The 7822-nt window shown below is 37.9% G+C and overlaps 1 long non-coding RNA gene and 1 pseudogene across 1 annotated transcript; both read left to right on the forward strand.

Moving 5' to 3' along the window:
• Positions 1–372: 372 nt before the first annotated feature.
• On the forward strand, positions 373–6489 carry LOC114141501 (adhesion G protein-coupled receptor F5-like; annotated as a pseudogene).
• Positions 6490–6578: 89 nt separating this feature from the next.
• On the forward strand, positions 6579–7464 carry LOC114141500 (uncharacterized). The gene is made up of 4 exons (XR_003594859.1): positions 6579–6615; positions 6997–7056; positions 7232–7298; positions 7381–7464. It is a non-coding gene; the product is annotated as an uncharacterized LOC114141500 (long non-coding RNA).
• The last annotated feature ends 358 nt before the right edge of the window (positions 7465–7822 follow it).

The following is a 7822-nucleotide window of genomic DNA, read 5'->3' on the forward strand; positions in this document are numbered from 1 at the left end:
TTAAGCCATACTTGTTTTGTCACACAGTGCAATGTCAAAATCATAAAATTTTTAGGTGTATGCATACACTGCAAGAACAGAGAAATTCTAACTTGCTTTGTCAGACGTCATCATTGGTTTTGAGGAAACTGAACTTGTCCACAGACCAGCTATTACTGCTTACAGTCTGATAGTTTCTAGTGAGTTTTTCATGATGATCATAGATTTTCTGTATGACGGCCACCAGGCACTGTCTGGTTTCATAAGGAGCTCAGTAGGCAAGATGCTATCTCAATTTGTTTTGTACACTGTCAAATCTACGAACTTGTATATGTATATTTTTTCACCTAATGAGGGTGTTTGATGCTTGGAGAGTGAATACTGTCTATTTATAGAATCTGTGTTTCACGTGTAATATTTGTTTTGAGAAACCCTGAAAGTAAAATTATCCATCTTATTTCAAACAACAGCAATAGACATGTCGGTTGAATTGAAGATGGATTTTATAGAGCAGTACAACAATCCAGACAGTCCTGAATCCAAAACCCTTTCAAGAAGTATCACTGTATTGGTAAGTATTTTTATATTTCAGTAACAGGTTTTAGGTGTCCTTTAATGTTGATATAATTAATCAGATTTTTTTTCTTGTGCAGCTTGAGCAGCAGTATCGCAAACTGGATGGCTTCTTTAGTGTTTCTGTGACAAAATTCAGGTATATATGTTTCTTCATTAAAAGTAAATGTTAAGTCAGTAGTCTTAATGTGTGTTTTCAATACAATGTTATTGGTTTCCTTTTCCCTGGAGGAAAGGAAGTGTTGTTACAGATTTTACTGTCAAGGTCAAATCTGGATCACTTGATGCGACTGCACTGAATTCAGTCAATTCAAATCTCCCGGCAGCATTGATATCAATTGCTCCTGTTATTGGCTCAGTGACTGCAAAGTACTACAGTAAGTCTAAAATACCTAGAAATATATTCAAAGAAAAGGAAAAAAGTAACTGACCTGATTTTCTCTTAAAGGTTCAACTCAACTTGGGTCAGATGTAAATAAGTTCATTTATACTGGTAAAACCATGACACTGACATGTGACCCTACCGAGGCCAAAATGGGAAACACTAAGAATCCTGTATGGAAATTTAACAATGTTGTAATCGGGTCACATCGGCACAAAACCGTTTATTTCTGGAAGTCAGTTCAAGCTGGCAGTGGAAAAGGTTATTCTTGGTGATGCTGGTAAGTTAAAAACAAATTTACAAAGTTAAAATAATTACTAAAATGTGAAATTTAAATATTACAGTGTATCCTTTATTCAAGTATGCGTCTTGAGAGCTCAATTCTTTACGTCAGTTTTCATCGCAATGACAGAAAACCAACCCATGTTCCAGTTTGGTCAGTAGAATATTTAGAGCAGTTGTCCATTTAAAGCTCTTTATTTGTTATACAGAATCTAAATGGAGCACTATTTTCCACTCAGTCCACAAAGGTCAAAATGCAACCAAAGGTCATGTTTTAATGCCCAATCCAGCTGACAGTTGTTTTTCCCATCCAGAAAAATTCCAAAAAATGACTGGATCCAAATATCACACAGAACAAGGAAGGTTTCCAGTTATTTTGTAACAGATGAAAGTGAATAATTTCAAAACATGAGAAGATTACCTGTGCTTGTCTTGTGTTGTAAAACTTCTTATTAAGCTGTGGTAGAGGAGAGAGACTCATTTCTGAGTCAGTCAGTCCAGAAGGTTGTCGAGTTTTCTGAAGAGAGAAGAGAATTTGGGGAGGCAAGCACCAAATCCTATTCTGACATCCAAGCAAACTAGTAGCATGAACAGAATCTAAACCAAATACTGGGCCAGGAAGCAATAATCACCACATTGTCCAATAAAGAATTGGAACAATCCAAAACAGGTGAAACTAGGGTAAGACAACTTGGTTAGAAGTCCAGCACAAGCACTTCAACACTCTGTAACCGATCTATAGGTTTTTGTAAAACCGATGAAAAGTGAATTACAGGAGACCAGATGTTAAGAAATGAATAACAATTTGGTGCTCCAAGGAATTATTAGATAAAAAAGTAACAATATTTATGCAAACAACAGAAAACAGATGGCAGGTCAGAACTCGACTCATTTAGATTAGATTTTAAGAACAAAGGACCCTTGTCTAAAGACTACAATATACATATTTTAGTAAGGAAATGTTACTTTTACAGTCAAGCCACATTCACCCAGCCCTCTTACTAATATGTTCACAACCCAAACACAGATGTGCCCCAAAAAGCACATCGTGTGGCAGGTAATCAAACCCACAACCTTCCAGTTGCAAGGCAAACCCACTCTCCTTTGAGTTATAGTTACACCGTATAATCAAAACGAGTTAGTTATTAGCATCAACATGATCAAGTATTCATGCAATTCTTCTGCTTGGACTTCATTAAATCAATAAACACTCTGATGAATTTTTAACTACAGGAAATTATGAATGCTCAGTGCAAGGAGACAATATTACTTTCATCCAAGACAGAAATGTGGGAACAAATGAGATCAGATCAGCTCCTAATGTGCGAGTCCAGCAAACAATGTTGGCGAAATGCCAGGAGGGACAAAAAGAACCAGTCGTCTGCTGTGTGCAGTCCCCTTATACTGTCAGGTGGTATGATGGTTCAACGCTTTTAACTTCAGGTAAGTATGAACAAATGTGCTGTATATTGCTCAGCTGATCAGTGTAGCTCAGAGTTCTTCATAAACATTTTAAATGTCCACAGTTGCCGGTGCAGATACAGGCTGCATCAAGTATGAATATCCAATGCAAAGCTGCAGTGTACAAACAAAACTATTCACATGTAAAGTTGCTGAAGACGAGACTTATAGCGCAACAACAACCCTGACGATTTTTACAGATCGTAAGTGTAGCATTTGAAACATGAAATATTTTGTTCTCTTTTAGTTTTGTTTTCATTGATTGTATATATTTTTTGCACCTTTAAGCTATTGTATGTGACAATGATGTGTATGGGTCTGGACGAACCGGTGACAAAGCAACCGCAATGTGCCCTGTTGGCTTGGAGGGGCACAAGAGTGCAGTGTGTCAGGCATCAGGAGAATGGAAACTTGTGGAGGACTCCTGCATTGTAACCAAGATCAATGAATTACTTATTAATTCAGTGGTAGGTAGCTTTATACTATAGTATTTTTCATGAATTACAGTATGGTTGATGTTATGATGCAGACCTGCAACAATTTATAGATTGCCTATAAATTGTTTTTGTTGCTTCCTACTGAAATCAGCACCATATATGATTAACAACTTAGTAACCCTCATTTGAAGTGTTGAAAAGGACCAATATATTCCTCTCGGTGTCTTCTTAACATCTTAATTGTGTGCCATTTGTTCCGTCTCAGCAACTCTAGTTGTCACATTCCATCACAGGGTTTTAAGAGAACTGTTGAAGGTGTAGTTAGAAACAAAAATCAAAGAGATCAGAGAAAGCAAAGTGGAGCCCCTGCGTATTTGTCATACAGCAAATCTAAAATATTTAAAGGTATGGCAGTTTGGAAAGCTGGAATATCTAGACACAATGCTGCTTGACAGGCTATGTTTGCATTAATGTTCCATGATACAAACCTTCTAGAATTGTTTTATTGGAAAAATGGTGCCTTAACACCGAACACATTACACACGTCAGATGCTTCAAGTTCAATGTGTGTGCACTTTAAATGCAGACGATGGAGCGTTCACACCAAACACGTTTCACATGTCTACGTTACATTCAAATTCTATGTAGTTAAGATCCTAAACCCACGCAAATACCTGGGATCCTCTGTACCAGAAAAATTAGGATGTTCAGTAGAGTTAGTTTAACTTGATCGAGATCATTTCTATCAAGGTGCTCCACAGAAAATAGATTTCTTTTTTTCAAGCAGCCACCTAGAGATCCTCTAGAACCTGCCAAATTTCATTCATCATGAGCATAAGAACTATTATGTTGTGTTCACACCAAATGTGTTTTTGCACATCTGATTTACATTCATAGTCTATGTGGAGGTACATCAAAAGCCCATGGAGGCATGTTTGAAGCGCTTGGAGTGTTTAACGTGTCAGGCTGTCCGACAAATAGGCCGGCAACAGAAAACAAGAGCGATTTTGACGCATCTAACGTGCTTACTTATGGAATTTGAATGTAAGGAAGACGTGTGAAATGCGTTTGGTGGTGAACGCGCCATTGTCTGCATTTAAAGTGCACACATGTCAAACTTGTAGCATCGGACATGTGAATGCGTTTAGTGTTAACGCACCATTATTCCGGTAGAATAACAATTCTATAAGGTTTGTATCATGGAAGATTAATGAAACAAAAACATTAGACAATGAAAACAGTTTGTGGAGTTACAGCAGCTAGGAAGGAGAAACCATTTATAACTGATGGAAAAATATCACAGACTACGGCCCAACCTAGATCCTTTTGGACTTGCCCCAACAGCTAGTGTTTTCACAGCACATCCGTCTTTCTAGTCACTGTTTCTTCAAGACCTGGCACAATTCGGTGTGTTTCAAAATGTTGTTAGTGCCATAAGGTAGATATTGCACATTTGCTTGATAAACGGCTTTATTTCACAAATGCTTAATGCCTCTTTGTGGCTATGAAGAAATTACTACTTCTCTGTTGTCGACCTCTTTGCAGTTATCAATCAAATCCAAAAACAACCTACACCTAAAAAAAACTTAAAATTCAGAACTTTACTCCTCTACTCCTACTTCTTTCCTTTGTTTGTTGACTTTGTCCAATTTTTGATATCTTCCTTTTGCACATTTCATTGTCTTAGGATCTGAAGGAAGAAGAGATTCAGGTATTTTCAACAAATCTAAGTAAGGTTGTCACAGAAGAGGAGGGGGGAATTTCAAAATCTTCGGCAACAATATCAGCTATTGTTAACATATTAAATGTAATCGCAGAGGTTTCAAAAGTGGTTACTAAAGACGTTATGAAGGTATGTGGAGCGATCTATATTTTTAACCTCTTCATAAATAGGTACAAATAAGTTTTTGTACATTTTACACTCCCAATATTTTATTTCTCATCCACAGAATGTGCTAGCTACTGTCGATGTCCTCATTAGTGATGATGCAAAAGACTCCTGGAACTTTCTGAACTCAAATGAAACCCAAAATTCTAGCTCAGCACTTCTTGGTTCAATGGAGACAATCTCTAACAAACTGGATGGAAATTTTACTTTAAGTTCTCGACGTATCCAGATGGGGCAGGTCCAAATTCAGCAATTCTTCAGTGATGCCTTGACCTCCAATGTCTCCATAAACCTTCAAAATACAGGCCTTAGTGACGTCTTTATTACCACGATTGTATTCTCCACCCTCCACAACATTATGCCGTCACGGAATTCTTCGTTTAACCTTACTGCGTCCGACACCACCAGCAATGAAACTAAACCTGACAATGCCATCAATGCTGCTGTCCTGCTTGTAAAATTAAATGAAAACATTCGGAACGTCACTCTGAGCTATCAAAAGTTCAATACCACTCTGGAACTGAATCCTCAGTGCGTCTTCTGGAACTTTAGCCTCTTAGATAATCTTGGTGCCTGGGATGACCAGGGCTGTAGGTTTGTTTCTGATATAAACGATACTGTAACCTGCACCTGCAACCATCTCACATCGTTCTCAATTCTTATGTCAACTGCCATCCCTGAAGAACTACGATTATTACTGGATATAATGACATATATCGGCGTTGGAATATCAATGATCAGCTTAATTATTTGTCTCATCATTGAAGGAATTGTATGGCGACCCCTTACCAAAAACAGCACTGCCTTTATGCGCCATGTTGCCATTGTAACACAGCCCTGTCCTTGCTGATTGCTGACATCTGTTTCATCATTGGAGCCGCTATTTCAAAGAACCCTGCAGAAAAACCCAGGCGAGGACTACAAAGTTCCAGTTGTGACCGTGCAGTGCAGCGACCTTTTTCATGCACTTTTTCTATCTCGCCATGTTCTTTTGGATGCTTGTTTCAAGCCTGCTGCTCTTGTACCGGTCAGTCTTGGTCTTCTCCCAAATGTCCAAATGGACCATGTTCGCCATTGGCTTGACTGTGGGATACGTTTGCCCTCTGATCATAGCTGTTACTACAGTTGCTGCCACTGCACCTGGGGGTGGATATGTAAGGGAAGATCTAGCTTGTTGGCTAAACTGGACAAAGACCAAAGCCCTCCTGGCCTTAGTGATCCCTGCCTTGGCCATAGTTGTGTTCAATATTTTGGTCATTCTGGTGGTTTTGTACAAGATGCTCAGAAGACGAAGCACTGGAAACCAAGCCCAGGCAGATGAGAAAAATGCCCTGCTAGTCATTCTAAGATGTGTGGCTGTACTGACTCCGCTATTCGGACTCACCTGGTGTTTGGGAATTGGAACCATGGTGGACCCAACAAATGGAGGGATCCATGTTGCTTTTGCTTTCTTCAACTCATTGCAGGTACTTGATCCAGAAAATTAACGCAATCTGTTGCTGGCATTTCAGTATTTATTTTTTTCATTTTCTTGTACTCTGTTGATGAAGTAATTTTTGGTCTTCCTCAGGGTTTTCTTCATTTTAGTGTTTGGGACGTTATTCGATGCCAAGGTAGGTTGAATACTTAAAATTTTGTAGTAATTATTTTCTTTGCTTATTTTGAACTATTGATCTGCATGTGCTAGTACTTTCTCAAAATGAAGGGGCAGACAGGTTTTCACACTAATAGTTGTAACAAAGACTATGTGATAAAGAAAAATCTGCATTCAACTGATGAATAAGGCTGATGTCTGGTTTGGTTTCACATCCGAACTAAGGGACTAGTAAATACATGTTGCTCAAATTTTCTACAAAATCTAAGTCACCACAGAAAAGGATATTAGCTTAGCTTAACAAAAATATCAAAATTAGTTATGTTGTATGCTGGACAGTTCACACACCCCTCCCCCCCAAACCTATTAGTTTTTTCTTTAACAAATATATTATTTTCAGATCCGCTCTCTTGTTTTGCGACAAGTGCCTGCATTAAGCTCTACTTCTAATCGCACAAGGGTAAGTTCTAATTTGAAAACTAAAGCTCACCAAACTGTAAAAAAAAAAAAAATCTATAATTTGATCAGCTTTACATTTTGGATTACTGATATGTCAAAGAGCCTACAATAGACCTGTGATTTCATTAAATATACACAAAACAAACTATTAATGTCACACCTATTTCCTACTGTAGAGCACTAGTGCAGGAACTTCCTCCAGTAGAGCAGAAAACATCATAAACCGAATTTTTCGGAGAAGGGGTAAGTTGTTTTCATGTTCACTACGATCATTTTTGAATTTGAGTTCACTATCATGATTGACATGTTGTTGTTTGTCTTCCAGGGGTGTACCATGTTTCACAAGTTCCAAACACAAGCAGCAACACTGACTCCTCACAGTCATACAGCAGTCTGCAGATTTAAGCACTAAATTCCTCTTTTTGTTGTTAATTTATTTGTAAATGCTGCTTTTTAAAGATAAAAAAATGGTTATGATGCTATAAATAGTCCAGCATCATAACCATTGCACAAAGTTCCATCCACAAACTTATGAAGGAAGCTGAATAGTATTTTAACACAGTGGCACATCTCTTGTGCACTTTACTGCTGTTTCTGTCTTGATATTGTGAAGCCTACACCTTCACAGTCAGAATGTATGGGAGTTTTTACAGTGCAATGTAGAGAGCTGAAAAGAATAAAATAATAATTTCCACAACCCTGAACTCTTCCACTAATGTTACACAAGATCATTTCATAGATGATTGAAAGAAAAGTTATGTAAATAT

The sequence above is a fragment of the Xiphophorus couchianus genome, unplaced genomic scaffold (assembly GCF_001444195.1).
Source record: "Xiphophorus couchianus unplaced genomic scaffold, X_couchianus-1.0 Scaffold1000127, whole genome shotgun sequence".
Lineage (NCBI taxonomy): Eukaryota > Metazoa > Chordata > Actinopteri > Cyprinodontiformes > Poeciliidae > Xiphophorus > Xiphophorus couchianus.